Source organism: Trichoplusia ni, chromosome 3 (assembly GCF_003590095.1).
Source record: "Trichoplusia ni isolate ovarian cell line Hi5 chromosome 3, tn1, whole genome shotgun sequence".
Classification (NCBI taxonomy): Eukaryota; Metazoa; Arthropoda; class Insecta; order Lepidoptera; family Noctuidae; genus Trichoplusia; species Trichoplusia ni.
In genome coordinates, this window is record NC_039480.1 from 18,037,608 (window position 1) to 18,049,646 (window position 12,039).

General features: G+C 33.3%; 1 protein-coding gene across 1 annotated transcript in view; it reads left to right on the plus strand.

Moving 5' to 3' along the window:
• The first annotated feature begins 225 nt into the window (after window positions 1–225).
• The window catches only part of LOC113492231 (allatostatin-A receptor), a 125,092-nt gene continuing 113,278 nt past the window's right edge, over window positions 226–12,039 (plus strand). The window contains exon 1 of the mRNA XM_026869607.1: window positions 226–605. The gene's annotated coding sequence lies outside the window, so the exon portion shown is untranslated. The remainder of the gene's footprint in view (window positions 606–12,039) is intronic.

The window sequence follows — 12,039 nt, forward strand, 5'->3', positions numbered from 1 at the left end:
TTATAACCAATAAAACCATCAATCATCACGCGCCATGATTAAATTGACACAATTATTTCTCCATCGAAACAATTACTTGCGTACTGTATCCAAATGGGTTTTACAAAAAAGTCGGATCATAAGTATTACGAATATACCACCCACATATAAATACGAGTGCGTTAATAATGTTCTAGGCAATATGTCCGAATATTTACGATAGCGACCGACGAAAGTCCCCAAAATATCGCTTTCGTAAAAGGTATCCTCGCTCAGGTATCACTCGGCCCAGATTTCCGTTCAAACAATATTTCATTAGCCTCGGGTTTTCAATAAATATTTGTCGCTCTCGCCGCTCGTCAGATTTTTCTTTCTCCCTAGGAAATCTCCTGTCCTCAGTCGCTGATTGGGAGGCGAAGTGAGCGGTCGTGCGTCGCGCACCCAATCCTGTATCGTCGACGAGACATTCGAAATTTTCAATTTGTATTTTAGTTTCCATTCGTGTGTTCTGACGTTGGATGCGATAAAAAGTGTAATTTGAATTTTGAGTGTAGTTTGTGTGTGTTTTGTTTCTTTTGACTTGAGTTGAAGCTGATTTGTTCGCGGGGACCTCAATAGGATGTAATGTAAGTAATGAACAAACTTTTATTGGTGGTCGCAAGTGGACGCAATAATTATATCTTTGTTTGGCTTCCCGTCATAAATGTTGTCGTTGATTGAGGTTCTTTCCGGACTTACAGGATAGTTTCGGACTTTACATTTTTTCAGTAATTACTTTTGAAAGCGGGTTTTTTTGTAACAATTGTGGTACGATATATTTATTCTCTTTTAAAGTAATTCCAGTTGGAATATGGTTTTAAGCCACATATATGGGATTTGTTATTTTTTTTGTTTTCCAGCCACATTCAATTAATTAAACAACTTTATCACATTTAAAACTCTTACATTTGCTATATTTTTTTTTATATAAAATTTTCTAGAATATAATAATATCCTTGTTTTGAGTTTGTGCTTTAATAGCTATCAATAATAAAATATAAAGTTATTTGACAATTTAAACGTAATGAAAATAATTTGGAATCGCATGTAGGTCAATTGTATAATAAATTTTATGCTAATTGAGTTTTAATTTAATTTTATTGCAAAATCAAAATTAAATTATCTCGAACTATCAGAATGCAAATAAATTGTTTTGGTATATTGCTTAAATAACATAAACATGGCACAAAGGTTCGTTATTAATTGATTCAAAAATATATCCCACCGTTGGTAAAATTGGTTTTAATACGGTTTTCATGCTGTAAATGTTTCCCGCAGGGTTTTCTTGAGCGTATGTGATGTGCTGGCAATATAAACCCTTAATAAAGGGCGAAATCTTATACTATTGAAGGAGATGTCATTGTGATTGATCAATTACCTTTTTTGTGAGTCCAAAAAAGGAAGTTATTTTCGAATTCCGGACTCGGTTGTATTTTACACGTGTAGAAATGTTTTATCTTCAAGGTTGAAGAATTTAAGTATAATATTTTCTTTCTTTTTGTTGCCAAAATGAAATAAAATCATTTTTTCTGTAAAAAGAATACGACATAGCTTATGCATGTCATATTTTTTTAACTCTCAGAAAAAAAATTGAAACAAAATCCAGATAGAAACTATAATTGTTGTAACTTTTGAGCTGATTTTGAGAAAATTTAATCATTTTTTATCACTCTTAGTACCATTGTCTTCAATAATATTTAGGTAGGTACTTTGCAAATATCGAACTTTTGTTGCAGTTGCAGTGTTTCCATTCAACCAACTTTTAAATGAGGTGATGAGGGATTTTACCGATTACAATGAACTTCTTAGCAAAAATACATATTTCTTATATCCATGAAATCATATACAAAGGCGGACTTAATATAATGAAACATTCTACTGCCATTGGGTGAAGCAGAGAAAGCAAGAATTAGGTTCATTGGCAATATGTGACAACACTACTTGTTTAATTTATACAATTCTATATATTTTTTTGTCTCATATTTTCTTTTCTCCAAAGCCTTATTTCAATAGGTCAAGTATTGGAAGTTTAAAATAAAGAACTAGAATGTTTACTAGATATCTTGGGAGAGTTATCTGGTTGACACCCAAATAAATAATAATACAGTTCAACCCAGTTTATCTAGATTTAGATCTCTCGAAACCACAACTTTTCTCAAATAGACTCAAGATTATTGCATGCCGCCAAATATACTGAGAACTCTTGGTTTTATATCAAGTATCTTGCAACATCAAACCAAAAACAGCACAGCGCAAATTGTAGAATGATTGCTGTCTTTATTTCGTCAGTAGGTAATCATTGTGCACATTTTGCAGACGTACTGCATTCGCAAGACACGTAATACATACATATCTGTGCCGCAGTGGTGAGACGTTCTCAGAATATTTGGCTGGATGCAGTCATCTTCAGTCTATTTAAGACGGGTTGTGGTTTCCGGACTAACTCGATCGGATTTAGCATATGACTATGTTATATGGCTATATTTTCGTTGGGTTTAGAAATGAAACTTGATGATGTAAAGAATGTTCTCTTTACCTATGTTTTTGGAATTTTTTTTTGTATTGTTTTAAAATGTAATTTTACGTTTTTTACTGGTATTCTGTGAAGTTTTCACTGCTGAAGCACTTAGGATGCGTGCAATATGGGTTGTTATCTATTTGTTTTTTTATCTTTTGACGAACGAAAGGTATTACAACTATAAAAAATACTTAGTGTTTTCGATTTTGATGTAGGCTGAAAGACAGATATCAAATATCTATTCCCTTTCATTCTGACTCAAGTAGTGGGACGATAAGGACTTTTAATAAAAATAAATGATAGTTTCTTCTTAAAACAATGATTAACGAAATATGATAACCGCAATAAAAAATGGCTCTTTTTTATTCGATTGTTTTGCTATCTTAACCTACCAGTTCCTTGTAGACATTTCAGTAATTTCATTTATTTAATTGTAGATGTCGTTTCAATTACTTTACTATGTGTTACTTCAATATGCGAGTTTAACAATTAATATTATATGACTTGATTTGATTTGATTGAATTCAATTTGTATAATTCCTTATCCATCGACGAATAAATAATATTAAATATAAATAGCTTTGAAAACAACAAGACGATAACCCTACTTGTTATAATGAGCTAAATAATTATGACATCTAAATAAATAATGGCAACCGCTTTCAAATAATCTCTTAGTCATCCCGTTCGTGGTCTTATGTTCAAATAAACGATTACTAAAACATTGTAATAAATAACACATGTATACCAAACGATGAAGTGAAAAAATAATAAAAGTTTAAATAAACTGACAAACATGAAAAATATTTACAGTGAAATCGGAAAAACAGTTGATAGATATAACACTTAAGCATGTGTTAATGTTTGATATCTTTACGAAAATTTTATCAGAACTAAATTTGTATTGAATTGGGAACTTTCTATTTTTAAAGTCACCTTAGCGGACACTCTTGTGACCGCAAATAAAAATTTGTGGAGATTAGTTGCTCGAACGAAATCCAAAAAAAAACCGTTTAAATCACTATATTTTTATACAAAGTAGAACATATATAAACTAGCTGTGACATGTGACTTTCCCTGCATTTTTTCGATTATCGCTATAAAAAATAATCCCGATTTTAAGGACGAAGAAAGTGCTCTTTATGCGTTTTCAAGCTATGTGCTGTGAAAAATCTCATCATAATCCGATCAGCAGTTTTTGAGTCAAAGAGAAACAAACATCATTTCTACTCTCACAAATTTTCTAGTGTATAATATTAGTCGTATGAATAGTAAGACATAATACTGATCAGGCCATTACAGTTAGATGCTGGTATCATTTCTGTATAGAGCAAGTGATGTAATCAGATCCTTGACATACTCAAAGGATGTCATTATTCCTCATCAAAGTCTTTTATCGTTCAATAGAGGTTTCAATTGTGAAATTCTGTCGACGATTTGTCATACAGACACATATATATTGATGTCAAACGACTCACGGTATATTAACTCTAAGTATAGCGAAGTATGTAGCTCCTAAAATAAGAAATGGTTTTGGCTTTTTGAATTTGAAGTTAACATATATTACTCCTTTTATTATTTTTGGTCAATTTGATGCTTTTTCTGGGACCATTACAGAATATCCATTTCAAGGTTTTTGTACCCATGGATAAAAAATTCAACTGAGATAACGGAGTATCAGTATGTTCGTCTATCCATCGGTTGCCAGGCGGTTTTTCATGAACCGATGGCTAGACAATTAAGTTTTTACAAATGATGTATTTCTTATGTTGGCGCTGTAAAAAGGTTAAGCAATTATTTTTTTGTACATTTGATTTTACATATCCTATTTGTATGGAAATACAAATACAACGCCCGTAGTATTGCGAATCTGACTCGCACTTAATATTTGGACACTTCTTGTTATTCATGACTGTGCCATGTTAATTCCCTGAACTTCCACAGTTTGTGGAAGTTCAGGGAGTGAAGTGTTTATCCAAACCTAAAATACATTGCTGCATCATTTAATAAAGATCTATATTTATTTGTGTATTTACGATAAAAGTGAAAGTCGTTAAAATATCTTTTGAATAGATAAACCCTTTAGAACCTCACGTCCACAAGCCTTCAACACATGTAAAATTTCAATATGATTTAATTTCGTTCAGAATCGACGTTATTGCTAGAATATTAATGAGGGGTGCAGAGTGTGCGGCCGCCATCTTTATACGAGTAAGCTATAATAGGGTTAGTTTAATATAGATAGGTTTTTTATTTTTTTGTGTTACTAAGTACATATAATTTTGTACTATCACGTTGATTTTCAAAATCCTAGATAGAGTTTGCGGAAACTCAGACTTTTTGAAATTGCTTGTTTTGTTAAGATTGATGGTCATTCAATGAGCGTGATATATTGCAGACAAGTATATTAATTTAAGCTCCATATTAGTCAGTGTCAGTAAATTGCATTAATTATTTTTTTTAACAAATACAAATAAATGAGTTTTGAAGATATATTAAATTGTGGTTCCCGGAGGCTATTTATACATTCTTGACAGTCTGTTCAGTTTTAAGCTAGAGGGTTTGACAGAGCAGTCCTTACTAAGAGGTAAAAATGGGTTGAGGATGATATTAAAAAATTAGTGACGTTTCATAACCACTGAAGACAGAAAAACCAACATCAGAAGCATAGTCCCAACCACGCCATAAACCACACGATAACAATACTAATTTTAACCTACACACATCATAAATAATGTATAAAAAAATCCATCTGAAAGTATCTATTTAAAACCTTTAACTTCCGGAAGATGTAGGGAACCCTCGGTATAAACTTTCTAACCTATTGAGGATGCATTGAATTATTTACCAGTTAACTGCTTTTTGCTTTCGTGGTAAAAGGGTACACCAATTGGCTTGTAGACTTGCTGATTGCCTAAAGTAAAGAGTCCGGATATAAATAATGTAAGTGGGTTAGTCCGAGCTCGTTGCAAGCCTACTTTACTGATTAGGTCCTTTTGGTCTTTTAAAAGAGTACTTCCACTAAACAAATTTTGAGAAATCGGCTCTTAAAAAGAATAAATAGAGGCAGGATACAAGTTAGTCAGACTAACGGTAAGGTCACTTTCTTATTTTTTTTAACTACTCCCGCACAAAGTCACCCAGAGTCAATTCAACCATTCTTGGACAATACAAATGCTTGTCCTACACGGAGATCAAACGGGCGACACGTCGAGCACAGTCGACTATTCGTGCATTCAAATATTTCCAAACATCGGTTGTATAGGTTGAAAATCAAACATAACATAATTACAAATTACAATTTAGTTGTTTATTTTTGACGTACTACCAATTAAAATCGTTTTACAAAACGTTTTCAGTAAATGTAAGTACATACTTACAAGCTTTGTTATAAAATTCCGGACAATAATTATGACGAATTAATTCGTGCCATGCAATTAGGCGTTATCCAAAATCACAATGGCCGAAATATGTTTATTTAATTACGAATAACACGAACCATAAATATTTTTACAGAGTTTCCATCAAAACCAGTGATGTTAATAAAAAAGGTTTTTAATAATTAAAAGAGAGCTTTTTTTGCCTGTAATACGGTATTAAAATAACCACATGTAACAGATTTATTTATTGTGAGAGTAATGAGGGCCTAGGCATCGCATTAGAATAGAATAATAAAATTAATTTATATTTTGCACAGATCTCTTCCCTTATAGGGGGGGGGGGGTTGAGCAATGATCTCCACGTAGCTCACTGCGAGTTGGCGATTATAGATTCAAATATTTGGAAACCTCACACTATTTTCCTTCACAAGTGACATGACTTTGACTTGTCAGTTCAATAAATTCAAGTGATTGTACTGCTTAACGAATGAACATCGATACATAGCGAAATATATGTAGATCGTAAGCTGTAAATGTCAAAGATTTGATAAAGCTACGAGTCCAAAGAGGAGTTTAAATTTATAAAATTCAGGGTGGCCATTTCTTTTCCGTTATTTCATCACACCGATGAAATTGCGTTTTTGAAGATAAAAAAGCTATCTGTCTTTTGATGGTGATTAAATTTTGTTTAATGTCCTTCGTTCATTTACAATTTCTTACAAGGTTGTGTTGTATTTTTTTTGAACCCATGCCAAAAAGCCGTGGCTTTCCTTAATATACTTAACTCACATTAAAATTATATCCGTATATTCCTGGCAAACCACAGCATTCGCCTTCTGTGCAATCACTTAGCCACGTTTCGAATTGGGTCACCATTTTGACACTTCCAATTTAAAATATTGCGCTATGAACGTAAATTCTGGAATCCAACTGACTTGATGAAGTGCAACGCCAACCGATCGGGTCTGTTCCAAACTTCTAGAAAGCCGTAAAGTATTGGAAGTGTTTTTATATTGAAAACAGACAGTAGTTTTTTCCTTTCAAAAATAAACAATTTCTGGAAAACCACCTATACTGACGATGTAGTATGGTAATAATACCTATGTATGTACACATTTTATCAACCACTAACATTGCGGAACACATTCATAATCTCTAAATTTTCCAATATCACCAAATCAGCACCCAGAAACGGTAACAGCTCATAAGCATCCCTAAGGGTAGAAGCCGGTAAACATTTTGATCCACGCAGCAATTCTCAACGTCCAACGTTGATCGTGAACGTCAGCGAATACAGTTTGGCAAACATTACAAGCTTATCAACTGTGGATGCGAATGTAGAATGAATTTCCCCGCTCATGTATACGCGGTCTACTTATTGCTGCACGATTCGAATATCGAGATTAAGGACTCCTTCGATTTGCGTCGCGGAGTCTAATCGAAATTCTATGTTTAAATGGAAGCTATACGTCACGCTTGCAATTTTGAATTCCGTATTATGGGGAAGTTTTATACCTCCTGAAGATGTTTTCGTTCCCTTCTTTAATATTGCTTGGATATTTTGTAGGTGCTTATTTGTTTTATTTAGGTTTATTTGATGCAGTACTGAAATTGATATGATATAAAACTCAAATATTGTGAGGAAAACTTAAAAAATATATTGGAATTTACAATAAAAAATAAATAGAAAACCAATATTTTTTTATTCATACCAATTAAACCAATTCGTATTTCCGATGAAAGCTTAGTTTATGCACGAGGATTAAAATCCTATAATTCCCAAAACTAGGCAAAAATTGTATTCCAAATTTATTGATTTTGGGTATGGTTATGATAGAGGAAAATATAGAATATTTAGGGATAATGTTCATTGGGGGATTTAAGGCAAAAGGAAAACGTCAGGGAAATGGAATGATTCTGATCGTATCATGTTATGTGTTCTTTTCTGTATTTGTTCAGCTACCTGCCTACAAATATATTTAGCTGACGTATCTTTAGATCTAAATATGTAATTAGTAATGTTGTACTGTTCGCATTGCTACATTATACATTACTTTTACTAAAGTTTATAAGTCAGAATCTACAGAAAATAAACATAAAAATCTTGTAAGTATAAAAGCCTTCATCATTTGCAGAAGTCCAATGGTTGCAGATTTAAGCCACTCGTAAGCCTCCGACGAATTTTGAAACACCTTTGAGAACTTCTCTGGTGTGCCTCATGATTTTTCCCATAGCGGTTTCAGAAATCCTTTTTTTTAAATACACATGAAAAAAGACATGAATGTGCAGTGTGTTGACTTGGCAGTCCAACGATCATCAATGAATTAATTTGGTCCACTCATCGAAGTTTTGCCATAACACCCCTTCAGTCAGTCTTGAGTATCTAGTCCGAGCCAGTACCAAATTTAAACTCAATAAGTTCTGAAATATATTTCTTGAATATTTGATATTTGATTGACACAGACCGACCTCCTTAGAGAGCTAACAACAATGCTAAAATCCCTTCAAAGCCAAACAAACTTTTGTCCTTATCGAAAGAAATCTCTCTATTTACTTCTGCCTATCACTGTACGGTATAGTCGTAATAATCCACACTTTTTCTCCCATTTCCATTCCGTTAAATGTTTGAAGCCAGGAGTCGGGTGTAAATGTCACCCGTTAACATTTTTATTCAAATAGCTAAAAGGATTTTTATGTTTTGCACACAACTATAATGTGTGCAATACTCACTACTTTAATACTTCATTCTACGTGTTTTAGCATATTAATGTGGTTGATGCTATGTGAAATATTTATATGTGATACCTGTTTAAGTGTTTACGTAATTCAACCTAATATTGGTCATAAGAGGGTGTTATTATTGCTAAGTGCTGTTGGTGTTTCACTACAGGGCAAAAACTGACTTCCGCAGTTCCATCTGTCTCTATTAATGGCAATTTTGAGTCGTTCTCCACCAAAGAAGTCAAGTTTCTCCATGATTCATCTTTTTCTAGAGCTGCCCGCACAATTATATTACCATGCACAGGCTAAAATTACGGTTTCATTTGGAATGTGCACATCGATTTTTTTTTAAACTTTACCTCATTTCAAATTACTCTAAATGTAAGGGAGAAACCACTAACTTGACTCGTCGGACATTTGAAAGAATTCTTTTTAAACACTTATAAAAATGTTTTTCTTTCTACGAGGGATAAAAATCATATTTTTTTATGACTTTCAAATATGAAAGTGAAGAGTCAATTTGAGATCACCCCTTCTAAATTGTCCATAACAGCAAAAACCTTCATTCCTTTTACTCTCAAATGTTATAAAGATATATTTATCTTTTGATTAAACTCTGTTGAGCATTGTCCGCGGTAATCCGGGTTTTGCCCGGCAATCTTAGCTTTGTTACTTTTGTCAGACAAATTTGCCATTGCCGGGGCTCAAATGGACTTGATGCGAGGTATTTTAAGGTCAAGACTGTTATTTATAGTATGCGTGGATAAAATGATGCTGTGGTACAGACATTTTTAGAAAAGAACGAGGAGCTCGGAATGAATTACACAGAAATTTTTCTTTGTATTTAATTGAGAGGAAAATTCCTCAAATAAATGGTTTAAGATGCAGTCTAGGAAAGTGCAAGCAATATACGAAGTTAGATGCAAATATTAGTAATATTCTAAAACTGGTAGCAAAAATATTTGGACCATTCCACATGTTTGCTACTATGAGTCATTGTTAAGGTTCTGTTCATTACTTCTCGTTTAGATACGAGAATAGACTTTGACCTATCTGAAGATCTGTGAACTAAAAGCATTAATATTTCTTTATAAATAATCCAATATTATTCAATATATACCTGCGTAGCAACAAAAGCCATCGTTTACATGATTGAAACTAAAAAGAAGAAGCTTAACGTTTCCTTTATCAAAGAAACAAATCATAATAATATTCGAGTCCCACGTGAAGGGAATAAAGGTATTTTATGAGCCCTTAGGCAGCAAAAGAGAGGATAACACGGAAAGGGTAATAGGTACTTGTGTGAAACTGTTTTGATGTCCCGAAGTAAGGTTGTTGAGCAAGGAAACTGATAAATGTTTATTACAATAGACAGACATTTTACGAGAATGCTTATAGTTACATGGTCCTACTTGAAATGGGTTAAAAAGAGTTTAAGTTGACTATTATTATATTTACATGTAGGTATGTGGTTATTATACCTACTTATGTAAATCATAAGATAATCATTAAAAGTTTATTAGTATTAACAATTTCGTTGGATTAAAATGTGTTTAACGTGTCAGAATGGAATTATTTCAGTGAGAGATTCTGATACTTTTGAGATCTCCTTAACCAAAGATTAAAAACGGATCCATTGGCACGGAGTGCTTGGTACAGTCCATAACTTAATTGGTGGCAACATTTTAGCGACTTTTTCTTAAGTTTTTTTTGCGTGGAATTCTTAGCGTCGCGAGAGCACTCGCTCTTCACTAGTTCTTCTAGCTAGGCTTTACAGAAAAAGAAGATAATTGATTTTGTTGAATTGCTTTTATTATTGATTCATGTTTCAGTTGAGATCAGTAAAGACATCAAACAAGCTCAAGCATGATGGGATTGTTTTGTTTCCTAAAAGCGTTATTTTTGCCTATTTTTCTTAAGACAGGTTCGAATGTAAGTGGGAGGAAAAATGTTTTTTCAGTCTACAATAATATTTTACTTAAATATTCATATCGTATTTACATAAAAAACTTTCCCAAATTAAATCCTGAAATCTGAGAGGTTTTATAAAATCAAATCTCAAATCACAATTACTTTCCACGTGGTTGAAAACATCCAGATATTTTTAATTTTTCCCAAAAAAATATCTCGAATTATCCGTAGGGTTTGCTAAAAAAGTAACGTACGAACGCCTTTAAAATTAAAATGGCGCCTTAATTAGCACATACATTGCTGGGAGCTGGCGTATATTTTTTAATTAAGCGTAATTTACATACTGTGAGTTACTGAGTCTGTAATTTTAGACGTTTAAACCTTAGGCTTTGTAATTGTAATGTTAAGTTGTGGTTGTAATAATTTGATTCAGGTTCAGATTGAAAAACAATGGAACTGTATTTTAAGCACGATTTGATACTGTTAACGATATTCGAATTAAGTTTTCTTAAAGGCTTTCTTATTAAATGATGTAACGGTTTACTTACGCGTATTTATCGGGGGTCCCCGACTAGTTTCTGACCCAACCGGAGTCCTTAATTATGAGCTGACGCGGCGGGATCGCGAGTTATTATAAAAAAAAAACTATCTTGTCGCAAAAAAACTTTATTTTTACCAATAGCCAGACCCTACAAATGTATCATCATCATCATCATCATCCACAGCCTTTATCTTCCCACTGCTGGGCATAGGCCTCCCCTTTTTCGTGCCAATTTCTACGGTCCTGTGCAAATGTATGGTGCATTTCAATTCATACCTAAAAATGAATCTCTTGAGATTATAAAATCAAGTCAATCAGCCGTGTCATGATTGTTTCTTTAAAATCTTTACAACCATCTCAAACCTAAGCCCATCTCGACATTGAATCTCGTAACCATGGCAACGCAAACCAAGTACCCTTGAGGTCAAGACCTCTGGGCCTCGTAAATAATGGTGCCATTGTAAAATGAGCGGAAAAGGGTTCCGAGACCTCCCATTCAAGTAAAAACGGCATTGTAGTTAGCAATTTGAGTGAAAGAACAGTCAATACAATCTTTTTATGTGTTTTTCTTCAGATTGGAAAAACTTGCTTTAAAAGGCACGTTAAGTTGTGCGAAAATTGACAGTTAAAAACTCTACAGTTTGATATTTCTCCGCTAAGTGCTAATGGTCCCTTTTATGCCACTGTGGAAGTGAGATGCAGCATTATGTTCAATATTTCTATTTTTACTGATATTTTATTTAGTTTCACCTGTCCCTTCGTCTGTAATCTAACTTAGCCAGATTTTATTATACTTCCGAGTTTTCGATTATCATCAGCTCTGAATATCCCACTGCCACTGGGTGTTAGCTTCTATCTCTTGCGATTCACATCCAACCTATTCCTGGTATCATATTTTTATCGTCTACCCATTTCATCCTCGGTCTACCGGGAATTCGCCTTCCAAGCCT